Source organism: Hyla sarda, chromosome 1 (assembly GCF_029499605.1).
Source record: "Hyla sarda isolate aHylSar1 chromosome 1, aHylSar1.hap1, whole genome shotgun sequence".
In the NCBI taxonomy this organism is placed as follows: Eukaryota; Metazoa; Chordata; class Amphibia; order Anura; family Hylidae; genus Hyla; species Hyla sarda.
In genome coordinates, this window is record NC_079189.1 from 135688201 (window position 1) to 135712417 (window position 24217).

Consider the following 24217-nt stretch of genomic DNA (forward strand, 5'->3'; position numbering starts at 1 on the left):
TGAACTATATCTAAACCAAACTGCGGAACAAAAATACATGCAAAGAATGCAAGTTCACAGGAAATCCATTGCTTCTCAGGACCATAGATTCCCATGAGTTCATCGTAAGTCTATGGGAGACAAGAGGCAGCTGTGGGATGAGAACAGACTTGTACGACTTGTTAATGATATCTGTTATCTCAGTAAAATATATTAAAACTATTTTTTTTTACTTCTGCCCCCAGTAGTTCAGCAGCATACCCATGAGAAAGATCCTGCTATATAATTAGATACAGATGGCATACATACCATATTGTACTGCTTACAACTTATTTGAGTATAAATGAAATATTACTCATCCATCATAAGAAGTCTGCTTAGCCATATCCTAAAAGTGTGTTTAAAAGCATGTGGTATGAGAAAAAAAACAACTAAAAGTTGTAATGTCCATAAAAGGAGTTGTTCATAATTAGCTGCATGTTATATACGTATCCTCATCTGCATGTAGATTTAGTTGCATTTAGAATGTATTTATTTATTTAAATCAGTGTTTTCCGAACAGTGTGTCTTCAGTAAAGGAAAGGGTCAATATATACAGAGCCCTGAAACGCTTCTAGAGCCTTTTTACCGCAACAAAACCGCTATAAGAGAAACCATCGCACCATTGCCGCAGTTCAGCAGAATTTCTACCATCAATCCAGCTGCTTACATTGGGCTACGACTGCTCCTACCAACATCATGTGTAAGGAGGTATTGTCAGATATATTGTTACATTATATGATATTTTATTAGCGGTTGTTTTATATGAATAAATACAATTTTGTTTTCATCATAAATTTGAAGCACAGTTCTAATTATTACTACTACAATTATACTAGCATCATGTATCAGTTTTTTCTGGTATTAGTATAGAGGTGAATGGGACCTATTTATTTATTTTATTTCAATTACATTGTAATTTTTTGTGAGCTGCACTCCTTCATAAATCTGTAAACCACTTCTGTTAAAAAATCTTAATCCTTCCAGTACTTTTTAGCAGCTGTTTGCTACAGAGGAAATTCTTTTCTTTTTGAATTTCTTTTTTGTCTTGTCCACAGTGCTCTCTGCTGACACATAATGCCCATATCAGGAACTGTCCAGAGCAGGAGAAAATCCCCATGGCAAACATATGCTGCCCTGCACAGTTCCTGACACGGGCAGAGGTGTCAGCAAAGAGCACTGCGGACAAGACAAAAAAGAAATTCAAAAATAAATTTTTTTCTCTATAGCATACAGCTGCTAATAAGTACTAAAAGGATTGAGATTTTTAAATAGAAGTGATTTACAAATCTGTTTAACTTTCTGGCACCAGTTCATAAAAAAAAAGTTTTCCACCGGAGTACCCATTTAAGTGAAATGAAACATATATCCACTATGCAAGCATTACTGAAAATTTACTATTTGAACCCCCATGTGCCTTCTTTTGCCCTGTAGCAATTGGACCATCTTAGGGCATCCACTGTGATGGTCAGGCATGCTCAGGGGGATTGTGGAAAAGTGTGTGCTATACATAAGCCCCTCTCTCTATGTGTGTTTTCAGATACAGTCAGACATACAGAAGCCATTCTCTCTATGGGGGACCTTTATCAAAGCATTTAGTAGGGTTTTTTTTTGCTTAAATTTGTAAATTTTTTTGTGCAACTTTTTGATGGTGCAGTGCCATAAGCAAAAAAAATAAAAGAAACTTTGTTACCAAAGAAAAATAAATAAATAAATAAATTGCTTATGTGAAAGAAAATTATCAACAGGCTGAAACCAGTTGATAAATAAGTCGCACATAAGCAAAAACAATAGTAAGAAACAAATAACAAAAAAATGGAATACATAAGCAAACATTCCCCCTATGTGTGTTTGCTGCTATGTGAATAACCTCAGTTCTAGTCACCCTATTCTACGTTACTCAATTTCTTTTGTGCTAAAAAGGAAAGTTTTTATTTTAATTAAAAGGGATTATAGATTCCATCAATGTACTATTACTGCAATGCACAATATGATTTTGTGGATGTACCTGTAACAATCTTATTAAGACATAAAGGGATTCTCCAACCATACATAATTTAAGGTCTGTCTTCAGGAATGGCCATCAACATTAGATAGTCAGGGGGCCTACTCCTTCCATCTCTGCTGATAAGCTAATTCATGGGTCCATATTGCTATGGTAAGCACTCTTCTTCTTAGGATGTTTAGTTCTGCTCATCTTTGCACTGGCGTTCTGTACTAGTAGTGGTGGCAGTGTAATACACTGTAGCATTGCATCATTTACTGAAATGGGACAATGGTGCAGCACCTTGCACAACTCCCACCAATAAAGCAGCAATGCAAGGACAAGCAGGTAAGCATTGCATCTTTTTCACTAAACTGATCGGTGGGGGTGACAGTAGATAGACCCCTACCAATATAATTGTGTAAGCCTGGATTACCCCTTGCACAATGTGCTTGTGTACAGTATGGTTATTTTCCTTTAGCCCCGATAATATGAGCCCCCATAATGAAGGTGTGCTGTGAGGCAAGCCACACCATCTTCATAGGTATAGACAGTCTTTTGCATGTCGCTCATTTCTCTTTTAGTAAAAGCATGTATTGTAGCCTTGTGCTTTATTATGAATGTTTCTTTACGAAGAATGGGTTAATTTTCTTCCACTGAAGCTGACATTTGCTGTTCTACTGTAGTAAGATGATATCTACTTACTAGAAAGAATAAAAGCTCCCCAATGATCTCTGACTATCCAGACATGACTGGCCAAGATGCAGCATGATTTAGTGTGTAGAACCATAGTATTCAAAACCTATTAACTTTTATGTCAAGATCCATGAGTCACTCCACAAAGGCAACGCTTCCTGCTTACGATGACTATTTCCTCCATTCAGCTGGATACTGTGTGGAAAAGCCATTGAATAGCAGATAGTATGAGTAAATAAAAGGGTTCTCCAGGATTAGAAAATACATATCTGATTTCTTCTAGAAACAACACCCTTTTGTCTTTAGTTTGTAGTATTGCAGATCAGTTCCATTCAAGTAAATGGAGCTGAGTTGTAATACCAGACACAACCTGAGGACAAAAGTGGTGCTGCTTCTGGAAGATATGTATGTATGTATTTTTTATTGTTGCATAACCCCTTTAACCTATTTTCACATATCCATTACAGGTGATGGATCTCTCAGTGATGGAGGCTTCATATTTGGAAGCATGGCAGGCATAATATTAGGGTAGTACACTACATGAGGGCAGCATGAGGTACAGTACACCAAGCACAGCCCAAGATAGCAGAAGGGGCAATATGGGGTCAGCAGGCACAATATGTGGGGCACAGCCAGCACAAGACATTGTGCACAGTACAAGGGCACAGCAGATACAGTGTGGCTCTGTATGGCTTAGATACAGTATTCCTTGTATGCTTTTCATGTATGATAAACCCCTTAACAACATTAGACGTGAATGTACATCCTGGGGCCCTGGTACTTTATCCACTAGGACATTTACGTCCTAAGGGGCATTTCAACTATGAAGCAAGCCTAGGATTTGTGCTCGCCTCACAGACAGCAGGTCTCGGCTATTATCAGCAACCGTGATTTGCCGCTAATGGCAGGGATCAGCGACGAAGCTGATGCCTGCCTTTAACACCAAGCTTTGCAGAATGGTTTAGTCTATCGAAGACGTAAATAAGTAACAAGCTGAGTGTCTGGGCATCCAAATGAAGTTTAACCTCTTCAGGACGCCAGGCGTATGCATACGCCCTGCATCCTGAGTCCTTAAGGACGTGGGGCGTATGCATACGCCCGTGGGAATTCCAGTCCCCGCCGCTAGCCGGTTGGGGACCGGACAGGGATGCCTGCTGAAATCATTCAGCAGGCATCCCGGGACATCGCCCAGGGGGGTCCTGAAATCCCCCATGTCGGTGATCGCAGAACATCGCATGTCAATTCAGACATGCGATTTTCTGCTATTCCGGGCTGATCGGGTCTCTGGTGACCTGATCACCCGAAAAATAGAGATGATCGGAGCTGTCAGTGACAGCCCCGATCATCCTGAGGGCTAGGAGCGAGGTTGCAGTGCTATAGACATAGAACTTGACATAGAACTGATTCTGACCAATGGCAGCGCAGGACAATGGGTTGCCATGGCAACGCCCACTCTGCCCACCCCTGGATGTTGTGGGGAACGTGGGGAGAAGATGGAGGCCGGTACCTGGAGGAGAATATGCGTGGGGACCCTTGATCTTCGCTGGAGACAGGCACAGGTAGGGAAACCACGTTGGGGGGGGGGGGGGGGGGATGAAAGTGAATGTAAAGTGATCTTTACTGTGGCAACCACTAGGAAGGCCAAACTGCAACTCCCAGCATGCCCAGACAGCCAAAGGCTGTCTGGGCATGCTGGAAGTTGTAGTTTTGCAACATCTGGAGGGTCACAGTTTGGAGACCACTGTTACAGTGGTGCCCAAATGGTAGCCCTCCAGACGTTGCCAAACTGCAACTCTCAGCATGCCTAGACTGTGCAGGCATGCTAGGAGTTGTAGTTCTGTAACATCTGTCCCTTCAGATTTAGCAATTTTCATAAAATTTTTGAAAATTGCCGCTCTACTTTAAAGCCCTCTAATTTTTTCAAAAAGCAAAAATATGTCCATTTTATGATGCCAACATAAAGTGGACATATTGTATTTGTGATTAAAAATAACATTTATTGGGAATATCCATTTTCCTTACAAGTAGAGAGCTTCAAAGTTAGAAAAATGCTACATTTTCAAAATTTTCATGAAATTTGGGGATTTTTCACCATAAAAGAATGCAGGTAATGCCCAAAATTTACCACCAAAATAAAGTAGAATATGTCACGAAAAATCAATCTCAGAATCAGAATATTCGGTAAAAGTGTTTTCGAGTTATTAATTCGTAAAGCGACGGTGGTAAGAATTGTGAAAAAGGGCTCAGTCCTTAAAGGGTACCTCTCATCAAATAAACTTTTGATATATTTTAGATTAATGAATGTTGAATAACTTTCCAATAGCATGTTAATGAAAAATATGCTTCTTTCTATTGTATTTTTCCCGATCAGTCCTGTCAGCAAGCATTTCTGACTCATGCTGGAGTCCTAAACACTCAGAGCTGCCAGCCTGCTTTGTTCACAGCCAAACAGTCTGTGAACAAAGCAGACTGGCAGCTCTGAGTGTTCTCCTTTGTGAACAAAGCAGACTGGCAGCTCGTAGTGTTTAGGACTCCAGCATGAGTCTGTAATGCTTGCTGCCAGGACAGGTAGGGAGACCCCTAGTGGTCATTTCTTCAAAGTGGAAAATTGAATAGAAAGAAGCATATTTTTTAATAACATGCAATTTTAAAGTTATTCTGCATACATTAATCTATAAAATATCAAAAGTTTTTTTGATGAGAGGTACCCTTTAAGGTGAGAAAGGGCTGCGTCCTTAAGGGGTTAAATGGGCACTGTCAGATCCAAAAACTTTTTAATATATTGTTACTGATGAAAATGTAATTCCTTTTGTAATAGGTTTGTTTTAAAATATTTTGAAAATTGCTCCTGAAAATCCCACAATTAGGGGTCCCCATACCTTCTGGGACAATAACTAATCCTGCAGCAGCATCTGCTTCCCCAAGATGTAATGGACAAGAGATGACTCATGGACAAGAGATGACGCATGGACAAGGCTGCATGAGCAGACACACCAATCACCTCCCACCACCACAAGGAAGGACACGCCCTCTTCCCCTGAGAGCATTTCTAACACTGTGAGCTAATGGAAAGAGGATTTTTTTTAAATAATAAATATAGGAAATAGAAGCAAAAATATTAGATGTACATGTCAGAATCAGGCACTGCGTAACATATTATTATTATTATTATTATTTTGTAGGATCTGACAGATACCCTTTAATGTGTGTAAAGTTATGCATCAGGGTACAAAATACCTGCATGCAACAGATATTTTGGGTAGGGTAAAACTGGCAGAGTCACTGGAAGAGAAGGATCTGGATGTACTTGTAGATCATAGACTACAGAATACCATGAAGGTCAAGCAGTTGCTATAAGGCCAGCAGGATATTGTCATGTATCAAAAAAACATGGACTCGCAGGACAGGGACACAATACTACCCCTTTATAAAGCATTGGTACGGCCTCACCTGGTTGTTCAGGTTTGGACACCAGTTCATAAGAGGGACAGTCTGGAGCTGGAAAGGGTACAGAGACTTGCCACTAAACTAATAGGGGCATGGAACATCTTAGCTATGAGGAAAGACTAAAAGAATTACGTTTATTTAGTCTTTAAGGGGGGAGACGTTTAAGAAGGGATATGATCAACGTATATGAGTATATAAATGGCCCCCTCAAAAGACAAGGGGGCACTGCCTCTGTTTGGAGAAAAAAAAGGATTAGTTTCCAGGGGCTACAATCCTTCTTTACCATAAGAACTGTGAATTTAGTGCCTTGGGAACTGGTCACAGCAAAAACAGTTGAGGGATCCAAAACAGAATTAGATATATACCTAGAACAAAATAGCATTAAAGGGGTACTCCACTGGAAAACATTTTTTTTTATCAACTGATGCCAGAAAGTTATGCAGATTTGTAAATTACTTCTATTAAAAAAATCGTAATTCTTCCAGTACTTATGGAACAACACAACAATTAACCCCTTCCATATTACAAGTTTCACCCCCCTTTTCCCAAATTCAATATAAAAAATATGTAAAAATAATAAAAATAAACATATGTGGAATCACCGTGTGCGCACATGTCCGAACTGTAAAAATAAAACATTAATTAAACTGCATGGCCAATGACATATACATAAACAAATACCAAAATCCATAATTACATATTTTAGGTCACTTTATGTACCCTAAAAAATTAATAAAAATTGATCAAAACGTCCCATCAAAACAAAAATGGTCCAAATAAAAACTACATACCACGGCGCAAAAATTGAGCCCTCACACATCCACATACTATATACGTAAAAATATAAAGACGTTTTTAAATATACTAAATATACTATATAAGTTGGGTATTATTGTGACACTCACGTTTCAGAAGACAGGAACCCCGGTGGATGTGGACCTGTGTGGCAGATGACTCAGACCGTACCAGGGAGCGGAGTCTAAGGTGCTGCTGGTTTTCACCAGAGCCTGCCGCAAAGCGGGATGGACTTGCTGAAGCAGGCGGTACCCAGGTCACTACCCCTGGCATGGCTCGACCACACAAGCGGCTGAGGAGATGCAAGGCACAGGAGGGATAAGGCAGCTCGTGGTCAGGATAGCAGAAGGTCAGGGCAGGTGGCACAGTAGCATAGTCAGGAACGTAGCAAATGGTCAGTAGGTAGGATCAGATACACAGCAAGGCAATGACAGGAATGCTTTCTCTCAGGCTCAAGGTAACAAAGATCCGGCAGGGAAGTGAGGAGGCTGGAGCAATTTATCAATGAGCCACAGGTGAATTACACTAATGAGCATACTGGCCCTTTAAATCTTAAAGCAGAGAGGCAGAGGCGGGGGCAGGAGAAACACCAGGTGAGTGACGGACTGGTGCTTGCACGCGGGCGCTTCCCGCAATGCGAGTCCCAGCCCCATTGGCAGCAGCAGGTAAGGGGACCATGCGCTCACGGCCAGCGTGTGCGGCCAGAACAATTATTTTAATCATGTGGACCTACAGAATAATCATAAATTGTCATTTTTACCAAAAATTGTTCTGCGTAAAATTGGAAGCCATCCAAATGTTACAAAATTGTGTTGTTTTTTTCAATTTTTCCCCCCAAAAAATATATATTTTTTTGTTTTGCCATAGATTTTGTGATGAAATTATTGATGTCATTACAAAGTAAAATTGGTGGTGCAAAAAACAAGCCCTCTTATGGCTCTGTAGGTCGAAAAATTTAAGTGTTATAATTTTTAGAAGGTGAGGAGGAAAAAAATAAAAAAAAATGTGGTCCTTAAGGGGTTAATGACCTAGTGACTTGTGGTAGACACAAAAATAAAGAAGGTATCAGTAAAAACAGCGCACATGAGGCCAAGCAGAGGATAATCCCATCTGCAGATTACTTGCTCTTTATGTTGATCATTACTTGATATAATTCCACAAATAATCTATGAGGTTTTATTGATGATGTGACGTGTGGAATAAACATGAGACACTCATTGATCTCATTGATTTGTACATGTATGAACTTGATGACATCCAACAACTTTAATTCAAACAATGCTCCGTCATTCACAGGGAGCATAGAGGTCATTGTACTGATGAGGCCTAAACCAAAGCAGAATTCAGAATTCAAAGCTGTAATTTAAGAAGCTTAAGAAGCAATTCAGGACTTTTTTTTGCTTAATTACTGCAGCATAAACCATTATTAGAGAAAAACTAGATGTTCTTGTGTATGCTTCTTGATTACCTGTTTTAGCTGATGTGGCAGACATGGGTTTTAAGTCATAATGCCAAGAAAAACGTCAATTCTGCCTCATGGCGTTTTTTTGGCCAAAAAACGGTGTGGCCAGATGTTAGCTGTAAATCAATGAGAAATCGCTAAATAATTTTTCCACTTGGCGTTTTTCAGTTTGGCGTTTTTTTTTTATCCTTTTGGCGTTTCTTCACTCTTTTTTTTTTCATTTTTCAGCTCCTTGGCGGTTTTGTAAAATCGCAGCATGTTGAGCCTATTGCGTTTTTTCCCCTGAAATGGTGGCATTTTTCTCCCATAGAAGTCCATGTGAGTAGAAAAACGCCATGTGGGTTTTAACTTTGGCATTTTTTCAGGCGGTTTTTATTCTCTTTTGGACTTTAGTGATCCAAAAAAAAAAAGTTGGAGATACATTTTTTTTTTATAAAACTTCGATATCGATCATCAGGCACCCAGCGCAAATGCCCAGGGGGGTCATCAGACCCCCCATGTCTTCGATCGGCGCAAATTGCAAGTGAATTCACACCTGCGATTTGCGCCGATTCCGGGGTCATACGGGTCTATGGTGACCCGGAATATAAGGGGGATAGCGGTTGTCCATGACACCTATGATCCCCCTGAAGGGATAGGAGTGAGGTGGCAGGGGTGCCACCCCTCCTATCCCTGCTATTGGTCATCAAGACGACATGACCAATAGCAGATCGGGGGCGGGGGGTTAACTTAAAGGGGTATTCCAGGCAAAACCTTTTTATATGTCAACTGGCTCCGGAAAGTTAAACAGATTTGTAAATTAAACGTAAACCGCTTGAGGAGGAGAGAGCACACCGTATAGCTTAAGCATGCAAATATATGATACCACTGGTAAACACTGGCAGCGTCCGGACCCGATGTATAACATATGCAGCAAACAAAGAAAAAGGAGGGATTCAGCTCACCACTGTGCGGTATTGGATGCAGGAGCTCCGTAGTTGCAGGAGAGCAAGGCAGGCAGGACGCGGGCCGTGTCCCGGAGAGCAATAGAAGAAGAAAGCACACGTGCAGGGGGGGCCTCCAGCTGCTCCAGAAAGTCCAATTAGAAAGTTAAAACTTCACCTTTAATATAGCATGTTAAAAACAGAGGATATCCATGGTGGAAATAAAAAGAAGGAAGGGAAACCGACGCATTTCAAGCCTGTACTGGCTCTTAGTCGTGGCACATAGTATATCGTGCAAGTGCCCCCTTATATAGTGTAACTCCAAATGACCCCAAACGGAAACCCGGAGGCCCGGATTCCGGAAGGGTGATGACGTAGGTCAATGGTAAGAACAATTATAAGACCTGGACTGGATGGGTGGTCATGTGCTAGGTAAGTGCATGATATTTAACACTATGTGTGCGGAGGCCATATCTAATTCATGAGTACTAGCACCGGCAGCATAGCGTAGCCCATATGTAGGCATAATTATTCAAACCTGGTTTAGGTTGCCGACCGGTTGTACATATGTAGAGAGGTCTTATATGGAACATCAATTAAAACAGAAGCCGCATCCATAAAGCGCGTGGTGTGAATACTCTGTTATGTGTGTACACAACATTTGGTCCAAAATTAAAACATTTGTGGAACCATACTCTGTCCTCATAGATCTATAAAGATAATAATGATTAATGTATATTCATATACATGTGGACATCAAGGGCATCAAGGGCATATACCACAAGTATCCAATATAATAGTATATGTAGCAATGTGCGCACATAGATATCTTCAGGCCACAGTGTGCCTTTGAGTCATGATAAATAAAAAACATATGTTGTAGAGAAACCGCAACAGTAAACGGTTCCCAAAAAAAAGAGATAATTCTTTCCTCTTAAACGGAACACTGTTCCAATCACCGGATACTACTACCCCCAACATCAGCAAAGTGCAAAATTTGGACTTACAAAAATTAATTAAAAATGAAAACATCATTATACGACAGGCGGATAAAGGGGGTTCAGTGGTGATTCTGGACAAAATGCTATATAAAAAATTAATTTTACAACAACTAGAAGACACTACTACGTATAGGAAAATCTCCACCAATCCCACTGCAGTGGTCAAAAACAAGCTGGAAAAATTACTGGAGGAAGGGGTACAGATGGGCATTATAGACAACAAACAAAAACAATATATGATACCGGATTTTCCTATATGTCCCATTTTTCACGGCTTCCCTAAAACTCATAAAAACACATTTCCTCCCCCGCTCCGCCCAATAGTTGCGGGTATCGGATCTCTACAGGAACATTTGGGCGAATGGTTGGATCATCTCCTACAGCCGCTTGTTCCCAGAACGATGGGATTTATTCGAGACACGAAAACCCTTCTGCTAGCCTCTAAATCCCTCACATGGAACAAACAAGACAAGTGGCTTTCATGTGACGTCACTGCCCTATATACAAGTATACCCCATGAGTCCGCCCTGTCAGCAGTGGAATTTCATCTCAATAAATACTCCAACTATAGTAATGACCTCAAACAATTCATACTCGATGTATTATTTTTTGTACTGAAGCACAATTTTTTCTCTTTTGATGGACAATTCTTTTTTCAAACCACTGGATGCCCAATGGGAGCCAAATTCTCCCCGTCCCTAGCCAATTTATACATGGCTCACTGGGAGGAGGTCTATCTGTATACAGCCAATAACATCTACCACCCCCTTGTGGGGTGGTATGGCAGGTATATAGACGACCTCCTCATAGCGTGGCGAGGGTCAGATGAAGAAGCAGTTTCATTTGTGGATTATCTTAATCTCAATTCACACAATTTGAAATTTACATATGTACTAGACCACATAGAAACTAATTTCCTTGATGTTACTCTAACAGGAGATGCGGAGAAAAATCTGGTGCATACCAGAATGTACAGAAAGCCCACTGCTGGAAACAGCATCTTACATGCTGAAAGCAACCATCCGAAACACACCATTCGCAATCTCCCGATTGGAGAACTAATAAGAGCAAAAAGGGCCTCCTCAACAACATTGGCATATGAATCCAGTTGCAGAGACATTGGTAACCGTCTCAGAAAGAGAGGTTATACGAAACCCATCTTAAAGAGAGCACAGTGTATAGTAGATTCTAAGAACAGGGAAACATATCTAGAAGAACATACTATACAATCCCCAAAGACTGAATCCACACACATGGTTACTTTCTCTACACCATATAGCAGTGACTTTCAGGGGATATGTACTATCCTGAGAAAACATTTACCTGTCCTCTTCCAAGATGAAACCACTGCCCACCTTCTGGAGCATGACACCCGTTTTGTAGCGAAGAAGGGAGTATCCCTTAGGGACCTTCTTTCTCCTAGCGAATTTGCATCTAAAGAGACCACTCAGACTTGGTTATCAACAACTGGTTGCTACAAATGTAACGCTACCAGATGCACATGTTGCAACCTCATGTCCAATGGATCCACTTTTCATCTACCGTTACAAACCGGACATACCCCATTAAAACGCTAGTCAACTGCAACTCCACATATGTAGTGTACCTGGTCACATGTACCAGTTGCCAGAAACAATATGTAGGCAGTACAGCGAGGAAGTTAAAAACACGTATCGCTGAACATTTTCGGTGCACTACTAATACCCTCATAAGTAATCGCTCTGTATCCGGGCTAACTAGACATCTCCGAGAGCAACATCAGAACGATTCCAGAGGTTTCAAAGTTGCAGCAATAGAACAGGTGTTTTCATGCCGGAGGGGAGGAGATAGGATGGCGAAACTCAGGTCCCGTGAGGCATATTGGATCCTTGTATTGGATTCTCGCTTCCCCACCGGCATGAACACAAAACATGACTTGATGTATATTTACTAGAGGTATGTCCTAAGAGAGGGTGCTATTTCCCAAATATTCTAGTTATGACATGGGTAAATCTCCGTAATTATCTTTATTTCTCTTAACCCTCCTTTTTTCTTCCTTTTCCACCCCTTTCCCTTTTCTTTTTGATGTAGGTTATATGATGGACATAGTTCATGTGCTGCTATTACAATTGGTTATAGATGCAACTTTTTCATACTACAATACTATGTATGCTATATGGGACTAGATATGAATACTATTATTACTATTTCTACTAGGTTGGGATTGATACTGTGCCGTTGTAGACATGTGACAGGTTTTAAATGTTCCGTTTAAGAGGAAAAATTATCTCTTTTTTTTTGGGAACCGTTTACTGTTGTGGTTTCTCTACAACATATGTTTTTTATTTATCATGACTCAAAGGCACACTGTGGCCTGAAGATATCTATGTGCGCACATTGCTACATATACTATTATATTGGATACTTGTGGTATATGCCCTTGATGCACATGGTCCACGTGTATATGAATATACGTTAATCATTATTATCTTTATAGATCTATGAGGATAGAGTATGGTTCCACAAATGTTTTAATTTTGGACCAAATGTTGTGTACACACAAAACAGAGTATTCACACCACGCGCTTTATGGATGCGGCTTCTGTTTTAATTGATGTTCCATATAAGACCTCTCTACATATGTACAACCGGTCGGCAACCTAAACCAGGTTTGAATAATTATGCCTTCATATGGGCTACGCTATGCTGCCGGTGCTAGTACTCATGAATTAGATATGGCCTCCGCACACATAGTGTTAAATATCATGCACTTACCTAGCACATGACCACCCATCCAGTCCAGGTCTTATAATTGTTCTTACCATTGACCTACGTCATCACCCTTCCGGAATCCGGGCCTCCGGGTTTCCGTTTGGGGTCATTTGGAGTTACACTATATAAGGGGGCACTTGCCCGATATACTATGTGCCACGACTAAGAGCCAGTACAGGCTCGAAACGCGTCGGTTTCCCTTCCTTCTTTTTATTTCCACCATGGATATCCTCTGTTTTTAACATGCTATATTAAAGGTGAAGTTTTAACTTTCTAATTGGACTTTCTGGAGCAGCTGGAGGCCCCCCCTGCACGTGTGCTTTCTTCTTCTATAAAATATGCAGCACCTGCGGGGTGCACACACTAGATAAAGTATCAAGCAATACAATGGAAAAGGGTGGCATGCACTCACCGCGGGTAGACTGCTGCAAGCCCGAGGTTTGGGATCACCACGGCATAGACGAGGACGGTAAGGGGCGCTCAGAGGCTACGCCGGCAGTTTCGGATGTAGGAACGTCCTTCTTCTGGCCTCAATGTTCACGTCATACCGTTACCCTTTTGTAGAGGTCTGTAGGAAACGTGAGTAACCATAGAAACGTATAAACTATGGATCGGTGTATGGATCAAAAAGAAACAGAGAGCGAAGGTGAGTAGAGAAGAGAGAAAATTAATCCCAATACCAAGTAATAAAGAATAAAGCTCACACTGGAAGCTATATATTTAGTAATAACTAATGGTGAATATATAGACCCAAGTAGAGAGGAAGAAGAATACCAAAAAATAAAAAAGTAAATAATGTTAGAAAAAAATACTGAAATAATTATTAAGAGTAAAAGAAACAGAAGTATTTATAACTAAGTATATTAATACTATAAAGTAAAATAAAGAAGACATACATTTAACTCAGGAAGGGGGACATATCTAGTCGCTCATTCAGCCCAGCCGGGCCCTGAGCATTACACCTGAGAATATAGCGTGCTTCACATTGAAGGAGGACATTCTCCCTTTATCCACCTTGATCTAGGACTGGAATTTTTTCTATCCCTCCGAATTTTAATACATCCACATCGTTGTTATGGGTTTCATGCAGATGTTTTGCTAATCGTGGAGGACCTGTTCCTTTAGAAAGCGTGTATTTGTGTTCTCGGAATCTGGCACAGAGTTGTCTCTTAGTCTTACCTATATAATACCTTTGACAGGGGCAGATTATGTAATAAACAACGAAAGTGGTTTTACATGTTATTAATTGTTTAACAGTGATAGAATAACCACCTAGGGTAAGATATTTAGCTCCTGTATTAAATCTGCAGAACTTGCAGGACCCGCAGCAATGGTTACCAACAGGGGAAAGACCTTGTAGCCAGTTCTCGTTAGGGGATGGAGTATGTTGTTTACGTTTATCTCCAATGGTGTAATTCTTCCGATAGGTTATTAAAGGGCATAAAGCTGTAACTTGTCTCAGGTCCTTATCTGTAGATAATAAATGCCTTTGGCGTCTAATAGTGGAGTTTATGATATCGTTCATTTGAGTATTTTTGAATGAAAATGTGAATCTTCGTTCTGTATTTTGATTGTTACTTTTTTTGTTTCTGTTATGTTGTATTAGATCACCTTTATTGAACGCTATCTGGATGATATTGATGGGGTATCCGCGGGCCAACAATCGCTCTTGTAGGTCTTTAGCTTGCGCTATATAGGAGTGCTCGCTATTTAGTCTCTTCAAACGCATAAATTGACTTAGGGGGATGGCACACTTTGCATGTGCAGGGTGCGAACTCTTAAAATGAAGCAAGCTGTTACGGGCTATTTCCTTTCTATAGCCCTCCGTCTGTAGGCCTTGAGGTGTTTTAATGATCCTAATGTCGAGGAAATCGAGATGGCTCTGACAAAAAACAGATGTAAACCGCATATTCATAGTATTAGTGTTCAGGTAGCTGACAAATTTGTTAAAGTGCTCTTCAGATCCTTCCCAAAGGAGTAACACGTCGTCAATATAACGTTTGTATGTTTCTGACATAGATGTTATTAGTCGAAAATACATAATTGTATTCAAACACCGCCAGGAAGATATTTGCAAAGGTACAGGAGACCGAAGTACCCATTGCGGTTCCTGTCCTTTGCCGGAACCACTGGTTCCCGTACTGGAAGTAGTTAATCTCAAGGATGATGGTTATTGCTTCAGATATGAAGTTAATGAAGGCTATAGATTTGTAGTTTTGCAACAGCTGGAGGCACACTGGTTGGAAAATTCTGAATTAGATTACTGAAGGTTTTCCAACCAGTGTGCCTCCAGCTGTTGCAAAAGTACAACTCCCAGCATGTACGGCCTGTCAGTACATGCTGGGAGTTGTAGTTTTGAAACAGCTGGAGGTTTGGCCCCCCCATGTGAATGTACAGGGTACATTCACACTGGCAAGTTTACAGTAAGTTTTCTGCTTAAACTTTGGGCTGTGGCAAATTTTTTGCCACAGCGCAAACTCCTAGCAGGAAACTCACCGTAAACTCCCGCCAGTGTGAATGTACCCTAAAAACACTACAATACACTACACTAACGCATAATAAAGGGTAAAACACTACATATACACCTCCTTACACTGTCCCCCCCCCCCAATAAAGTGAAAAATTTATTGTATGGCAGTGTTTCTAAAACGGAGCCTCCAGCTGTTGCAAAACAACAACTCCCAGCATTTACGGACTGCCACTGACTGTCCAGGCATGCTGGGAGTTTAACAACAGCTGTAGGCACCCTGTTAGGGGTATTCTACGCCAGTGATTCCCAATATCCACCCTATGCAATCCCTATGTAGTGCTCAAATGCGCATGGTGCTCTCTCACTTCAGAGCCCTGTCGTGTTTCAAGGAAACAGTTTAGGGTCACAAATGGGGTATTTCCGTACTCGGGAGAAATTGCACTTCAAATTTTGGGGGGCTTTTTTCTTTTTACCCCTTATGAAAAGGAAAAGTTGGGGACTACACCAGCCTGTTAGTGCAAAAGAAATTACATTTTTTTCACTAACATGCTGGTGTGGCCCCATACTTTTTATTTTCACAAGCAGTAAAAGCAAAAAAAAGACCCCCAAAATTTGTAAAGCAATTTCTCCTGAGTACGAAAATACCCCATATGTGGGTGTAAAATGTTCCGCAGACGCACAACAAGGCTCAGGAGTGAGATTGCACTATGTACATTTGAGGCCTAAATTGGTGATTTGCACAGGGGTGGCTGATTTTACAGCGGTTCTGACATAAACGCAAAATAATAAATAACCACATGTGACCCCATTTTGGAAACTACACCCCTCAAGGAACGTAACAAGGGTTATAGTGAGCTTTAACACACCACAGGTGTTTGACGAATTTTCATTAAGTTGGATGGGAAAATGAAGAAAAAAAATGTTTCACAAAAATGCTGGTGTTACCCAAAATTTTTCGTCTTCACAAGGGAAAATAGGAAAAAGCCCCCCAAAATTTTTAACCCCATTTCTTCTGAGTAAGAAAATACCCCATATGTGGATGTAAAGTGCTCTGCGGGCGCACTACAATGCTCAGAAGAGAAGGAGCGCCATTGGTATTTTGAAGAGAATATTTGTCCAGAATTGAAGGCCACATGTGTTTACAAAGCCCCTATAGCGCCAGAACAATGGACCCCCCCACATGTGACCCAATTTTGGAAACTACACCCCTCACAGAATGTAATAAGGGGTACAGTGAACATTTATGCCCCACAGGTATCTGACAGATTTTTGGAACAGTGAAATGAAAAATTTTATTTTTCATTTGCATAGCCCACTGTTTCAAAGATCTGTCAAACCCCAGTGGGGTGTAAATACTCACTGTACCCGTTATTAAATTCTGTGAGGGGTGTAGTTTCCAAAATGGGGTCACATGTGGGAGGTCCACTGTTCTGGCACCACGAGGGCTATGTAAACGCACATGGCCCCCGACTTACATTCAAAACAAATTCTCTTTCAAAAAGCTCAATGGCGCTCCTCCTCTTCTGAGCATTGTAGTGCGCCAGCAGAACCCTTGACGTAAACACATGGGGTATTTCCATACTCAGAAGAAATGGGGTTACAAATTTTGTGGGTAATTTTCTCCTATTACCCCTTGTAAAAATGTAAAATTTGGGGAAAAAACTGCATTTTAGTAAAAAAATATTTTTTTTCATTTACACATCCAGCTTTCACAAAAAGTCGTCAAACACCTGTGGGGTGTTAAGGCTCCCTGTACCCCTTGTTACGTTCCTTGAGGGGTGTTTTTTCCAAAATAGTATGCCATGTGTTTCTTTTGCTGTTCTGGCACCATAGGGGCTTCCTAAATGCAACATGCCCCCAAAAACCATTTCAGCAAAATTTGCTTTCCAAAAGCCAAATGTGACTCCTCTTCTGAGCATTGTAGTTCGCCCGCAGAGCATTTTACTTCCTAACATGGGGTATTTTTGTACTCAGAAGAGATGGGGTTACAAATTTTGGGGGGCATTTTCTCCCATTACCCTTTGTAAAAATGATAAATTTGGGGGAAAAACTGCACTTTAGTGAAAAATATTTTTTTTTCATTTACACATCCGACTTTAACAAAAAGTCATCAAACACCTGTGGGGTGTTAAGGCTAACTGGTTACGTGCCTTGTTACATGCCTTGTTACGTGCCTTGAGGGGTGTAGTTTCCAAAATGGTATGCCATGTGGGGTTTTCTGCTGTTCTGGCACTATAGCGGCTTCCTAAATGTGACATGCCCCCCAAAAACCATTTCAGCAAAATTCACTCTCCAAAATCCCATTGTCGCTCCTTCCCTTCTGAGCCCTCTACTGCACCCTCCGAACACTTGACATCCACATATGAGGTATTTCCTTACTCGAGAGAAATTGGGTTACAATTTTGTGGGGCTTTTCTCCTATTACCCCATGTAAAAATTCAAAAACTGGGTCTACAAGAACATGCGAGTGTAAAAAAAGGAAGATTTTGAATTTTCTCCTTCACTTTGCTGCTATTCCTGTGAAACACCTAAAGGGTTAAACTTTCTGAATGTCATTTTGAATACTTCGAGGTGTGCAGTTTTTATAATGGAGTCATTTATGGGGTATTTTTTTTATAGGAAAGCCCTAGCAAATAGCAAATCCACTTCAAAACTGAACTGGTCCCTGAAAAATTCCAATTTTAAAAGTTTTGTGAAAAATTGGAAAATTGCTGCTGAACTTTGAAGCCCTCTGATGTCATCCAAAAGTAAAAACATGTCAATTTTATAATGAAAATTTAAAGTAGACACATTGTATATGTGAATCAAAATATAATTTATTTGAAATGTCTGTTTTCCTTACAAGCAGAGAGCTTCAAAGTTAGAAAAATGCAAAATTTAAAATTTTTTGATCAAATTTTGGAATTTTTCACCAAGAAATGATTCAAGTATCAGCGGAAATTTACCACTAACATAAAGTAGAATATGTTACGAAAAAACGTTCTCAGAATCAGAATGAAAGGTAAAAGCATTCCAGAGTTATTAATGCTTAAAGTGACAGTGGTCAGATGTTCAAAAAATGGCCGGGTCCTTAAGGTATAAATGGGCTGGGTTCTTAACCCCTTAAGGACTTAGCCCTTTTTCACCTTAAGGACTCAGCCATTTTTTGCAATTCTGACCACTGTCATTTTAAACATTAATAACTCTGGAATGCTTTTAGGTATCATTCTGATTCCGAGATTGTTTTTCGTGACATATTCTACTTTAACATAGTGGTACATTTTTGTGGTAACTTGCATCCTTTCTTGGTGAAAAATCCCAAAATTTGATGAAAAAATTTAAAATTTTAAATTTTTCTAACTTTGAAGCTCTCTGCTTGTAAGGAAAATGGATATTCAAAATAAATTTTTTTGGTTCACATATACAATATGTCTACTTTATGTTTGCCTCATAAAATTTATGAGTTTTTACTTTTGGAAGACACCAGAGGGGTTTAAAGTTCAGCAGCAATTTTCACATTTTTCACAAAATCTTCAAACTCACTATTTTTCAGTGACCAGTTCAGTTTTGAAGTAGATTTGAAGAGTCTTCATATTAGAAATACCCCACAAATGACCCCATTATAAAAACTGCACCCCAAAAGTATTCAAAATGACATTCAGTAAGTGTTTTAACCCTTTAGGTGTTTCACAGGAATAGCAGCAAAGTAAAGGAGAAAATTCTAAATCTTCATTTTTTACACTCGCATGTTCTTGTAGACCCAATTTTTGAATTTTTACAAGGGGTAAAAGGAGGGAAATCACCCTAAAATTTGTAACCCAATTTCTCTCGAGTAAGGAAATACCTCATATGTCTATGTAAAGTGTTCGGCGGGCGCAGTAGAGGGCTCAGAAGGGAAGGAGCGACAATGGGATTTTGGAGAGTGAGTTTTTCTGAAAGGGTTTTTGGGGGCATGTCCCATTTAGGAAGCCCCTATGGTGCCAGAATAGTGGACCCCCCCACATGTGACCCCATTTTGGAAACTACACCCCTCATGGAATTTAATAAGGGGTGCAGTGAGCATTTACACCCCACTGGTGTTTGACAGATATTTGAAACAGTGGACTGTGCAAATGAAAAATTGAATTTTTCATTTTCACAGACCACTGTTCCAGAAATCTATCATACACCAGTGGGGTGTAAATGCTCACTGCACCCCTTATTAAATTCCATGAGGGATGTAGTTTCCAAAATGGGGTCACATATGGATATTTATTGTTTTGCGTTTATGTCAGAACTGCTGTAACAATCAGCCACCCCTGTGCAAATCACCTCAAATGTACATGGCGCACTCTCCCTTCTGGGCTTTGTTGTGCCCCCAGAGCACTTTGCGCCCACATATGGGGTATCTCCGTAGTCGGGAGAAATTGCATTACAAATTTTGAGGGTCTTTTTTCCCTTTTACCTCTTGTGAAAATGAAAAGTATAGGGCAACACCAGCATGTCAGTGTAAAAAATAAAATTTGTATACACTAACATGCTGGTGTAGACCCCAACTTCACCTTTTCATAAGGGGTTAAAGAAGAAAAAGACCCCCAAAATTTGTAAGGCAATTTCTCCCGAGTACGGAGATACCCCATATGGGTCCCAAAACTGTTGCTCTGAAATACGACAGGGCTCCAAAGTGAGAGAGCGCCATACGCATTTGAGGCCTAAATTAGGGATTGCATAGGGGTGGACATAGGGGTATTCTATGCCAATGATTCCCAAACAGGGTGCCTCCAGCTGTTGCAAAACTCCAAGCATGCCTGGACAGTCAATGGCTGTCCGGCAATACTGGGAATTGTTGTTTTGCAACAGCTGGAGGCTCCGTTTTGGAAACAGTAGCGTACCAGACGTTTTTCGTTTTTTTGGGGGAGGGGAGGGGGGCTGTGTAGGGGTATGTGTATATGTAGTGTTTTTTATTTTAGGTTAGTGTAAGTGTAGTGTAGTGTTTTTAGGGTACAGTCACATGGGCAGAGGTTCACAGCAAGTTTGCCGCTGGGAGTTTGAGCTGCAGCGCAAAATTTGCGCCATCTCAAACTTGCAGCACTCACTGTAAACCTCCACCCATGTGAGTGTACCCTGTACATTCACATTGGGGGGAGGGGGCAAACATCCAGCTGTTGCAAACTCCGAGCATGCCCTTTGGCTGTCCGTGCATGCTGGGAGTTGTAGTTTTGCAACAGCTGGAGGCACACTGGTTTGGAAACATTAAGTTAAGTAATAAACTTTAAAGTGTTTTGCAACCAAACTTAGTGTTTCCAAACCAGTGTGCCTCCAGCTGTTGCAAAACTACAACTCCCAGCATGCATGGTCTGTCAGTGCATGCTGGGAGTTATAGTTTTGCAACAATTGCTACAGCTGGAGGCACTGAGGTATGAAACGGACAATGTTTCCCAACTAGTGTGCCTCCAGTTGTTGCAAAACTACAACTCCCAGCATGCCCAGGCATGCTGGAAGTTGTAGTTCGGCAATATCCGAAGGATCAGATGTTGCCAAACTACAACGTCCAGCATGCTTGAGCAGTCTGGTATGCTGGGAGTTGTAGTTTTGCAACATCTGGAGGTCCACAATTTGGAGACCACTGTATAATGGTCTCCAATCTGTGGTCTTCCAGATGTTACAGAACTACAACTCCCAGCATGCCTGGACAGACTGAGCATGCTGAGATTTGTAGTTGTGCAACATCTGGAAGAGCACAGATTGGAGACCATTATACAGTGGTCTCCAAAACTGTGGACCTCCAGATGTTGCAAAACTGCAACTCCCAGCATGCACAGAAAGCCAAAGGCTGTCTGGGCATGCTGGGAGTTGCAGTTTTGAAACTCTCAGAGGTAGCGGTGAGATCGCTTTACGGCGATCTCACTGCTGCCAATGAAGATGCCGCCCTGCTGCTGCAAACTCACCGTCGGGACGCACCACTGCCGGGACCGCCTGGAGGATGCCGCTCGCGCCGGGACCGCTCGGGACACCGCATGGCCGGGTAAGTGACGCCGGGGGACGGGTAAGGGACACTTAGCAGAGCGGTGTGTGTCCCGATCCCCGTGATCCGGACTCACACACCGCGCTGCTAAGTATTCTGATAGCGAAACGCTGCTATCAGCTAGTCAGATTTGAATAGCTGATAGCAGCGATTGCTGTGGGGGGGGGGGGGGGGGGGGTTGTTAGATGAAACCCCCCGTGGTCGCATGGTAAGATGGCTGGCTATCAGTGATAGCCACCATCTTACTGGGCGCTGCGGGATGCCGCGGGTAGCGGCAAAAATGTTCATGACGTACCTCTATGTCATGGGTCGGGAACACCTTGCCACTCATGACGTACAGGTATGTCATAGGTCGGGAAGGGGTTAAAGGGGTATTCCAGGAAAAAAAGTTTTTTTTTAATATCAACTCGCTCCAGAAAGTTAAACAGATTTGTAAATTACTTCTATTAAAAAATCTTAATCCTTTCAATAATTATCAGCTGCTGAAGTTGAGTTGTTGTTTTCTGTCTGGCTACAGTTCTCTCTGCTGACATCTCTGCTTGTCTCGGGAACTGCACAGAGTAGAAGAGGTTTGCTATGGGGATTTGCTTCTAAACTGGGCGGTTCCCGAGACACGTGTCATCGGAGAGCACTTAGACAGAAAAGAACAACTCAAATTCAGAAGCTCATAAGTACTGAAAGGATGAAGATTTTTTAATAGAAGTAATTTACAAATCTGTTTAACTTTCTGGAGCCAGTTGATACATAAAAAAAAGTTTTTTCCTGGATAACCCCTTTAAGTAAATACTTTTGAAATACAAGAGAGATAAGTAGGCATGTGAAATAAATATTTCTTCTTGTGTTTAGTGTGTGCATTTGCTGGGTTGACTTCATATAAAGAAAAGCATCTAGGCTAAAGTGATACAAATATATTTTTATGAAAAAATATATGTTTAGCTAGGCTCGCATTGCGTTTTTTGTGGCGCATGTATGCAAGAAAATCCACTGACACATACTAAACAAGTCAGCAGGGTTCATCGTTTTTAAAGAAGACTATAAGGGAAAACATGGGATTTCTTAAAGGGATACTCCATCCGTTTTTTTTTTTTTAATCAACTGGTGCCAAAAAGTTACAGATTTGTAAATTATGTCTATTTAAAAATTTTAACCCTTCCAGTATTTAATAACTGCTTTATGCTACAGAGGAAGTTGAGTTGTTATTGTCTGTTGTCTGACCACAGTGCTCTCTGCTGACACCTCTGCCCATTTTAGGAACTGTCCGGAGTAGGAGCAAATCCCCATAGCAAACCTATCCTGCTCTGGATAGTTCCTGACATGGACAGAGGTGTCAGCAGAGGGCACTGTGGTCACACAGAAAAAAAAATTAAAAATTTAAAAAATAACTTCCTCTGTAGCATACAGCAGCTGATAAGTACTTGAAGGATTAAAATTTTTAAATAGAAGTCATTCACAAATCTGTTTAACTTTCTGTCAAAAGTGGATTTAAAAAAAAATATGTTTTCCACCGGAGTACCCCTTTAACCTCTTAAGGACCAAGCCCATCATGACCTTAACCTCTTAAGGACCCAGCCAATTTTCACTGTAGGACCCGGCCATTTTTTGCACCTTTAACCATTGTCACTTTAAGCATTAATAACTCTGGAATGCTTTTACCTTTCATTCTTATTCCGAGATAGTTTTTTCGTGACATATTCTTCTTTACGTTAGTGGTAAAATTTTGTCGATACTTGAATCGTTTCTTGGTGAAAAATTCCAAAATTTGATGAAAAAATTTAAAATTTTGCATTTTTCTTAAAGGGTAGCTCCCACCATCTAAATTTTTTTTTTGCTAGCCCGTTCCCCCCCCCCTGCCCCGCATACCCCGTTCCCTCATTACACTTGCAGTTACTGCAGAGTCCGGAAGCGGGCGTGCAGGGAAAGCGGCGGCAACGAGGCGGCGGCGATGTTCAGGAGGAGTGGCCTCCCAGCCAGTGGCCGGGGAGCCAATGTGCTCGCTCCCGCCTGTCTGATTGACAGACAGGGAGCGAGTGCAGCCTAACTGAAAAAGGACTGATTGCCACTCCAAAATCAGTCCTTTTTCAGTAGCCGGTTTTTAAATGTAAATTAAACCTTTTTAATGAAAAAAAAATAATAAAAGTATATTAGAGATATGTTGTAGTACATAAGTACTACAACATATCAAAAAATAAAGTTGGTGACAGTGCCCATTTAACTTTGAAGCTCTCTGCGTATAAGGAAAATAAATATTTCAAATAAATTATATATTAATTCACATATACAACATGTCTACGTTATGTTTGCATCATGAAGTTGACATGTTTTTACATCAGAGGGCTTCAAAGTTCAGCAGCAATTTTCCAATTTTTTACAAAATTTTAAAAATCTAAATTTTTCAGGGACCAGTTCTGTTTTGAAGTGGATTTAAAGGGCTTTCATGTTAGAAATACCCCACAAATGACCCCATTATAAAAACTGCACCCCTAAAGTATTCAAAATGACATTCAAAAGGTTTGTTAACCCTTTAGGTATTTCACAGGAATAGCAGCAAATTGAAGGAGAAAATTCAAAATCTTCATTTTTTTACACTGGCATGTTCTTGTTGATCCAGTTTTTGAATTTTTACAAGGGGTAAAAGGAGAGAAATCTTCCTAAAATGTGTAGCCCAATTTCTCTCGAGTAAGGTAATA

At 40.8% G+C, this 24217-nt stretch overlaps 1 long non-coding RNA gene across 2 annotated transcripts in view; it reads right to left on the reverse strand.

The window, feature by feature from the left end:
• The window catches only part of LOC130358531 (uncharacterized), a 165082-nt gene that overhangs the window by 69165 nt on the left and 71700 nt on the right, over positions 1-24217 (reverse strand). For both annotated transcript variants that reach the window (XR_008889554.1, XR_008889555.1), the window contains exon 2: positions 13490-13645. This is a non-coding gene — a long non-coding RNA (uncharacterized LOC130358531). The remainder of the gene's footprint in view (positions 1-13489; positions 13646-24217) is intronic.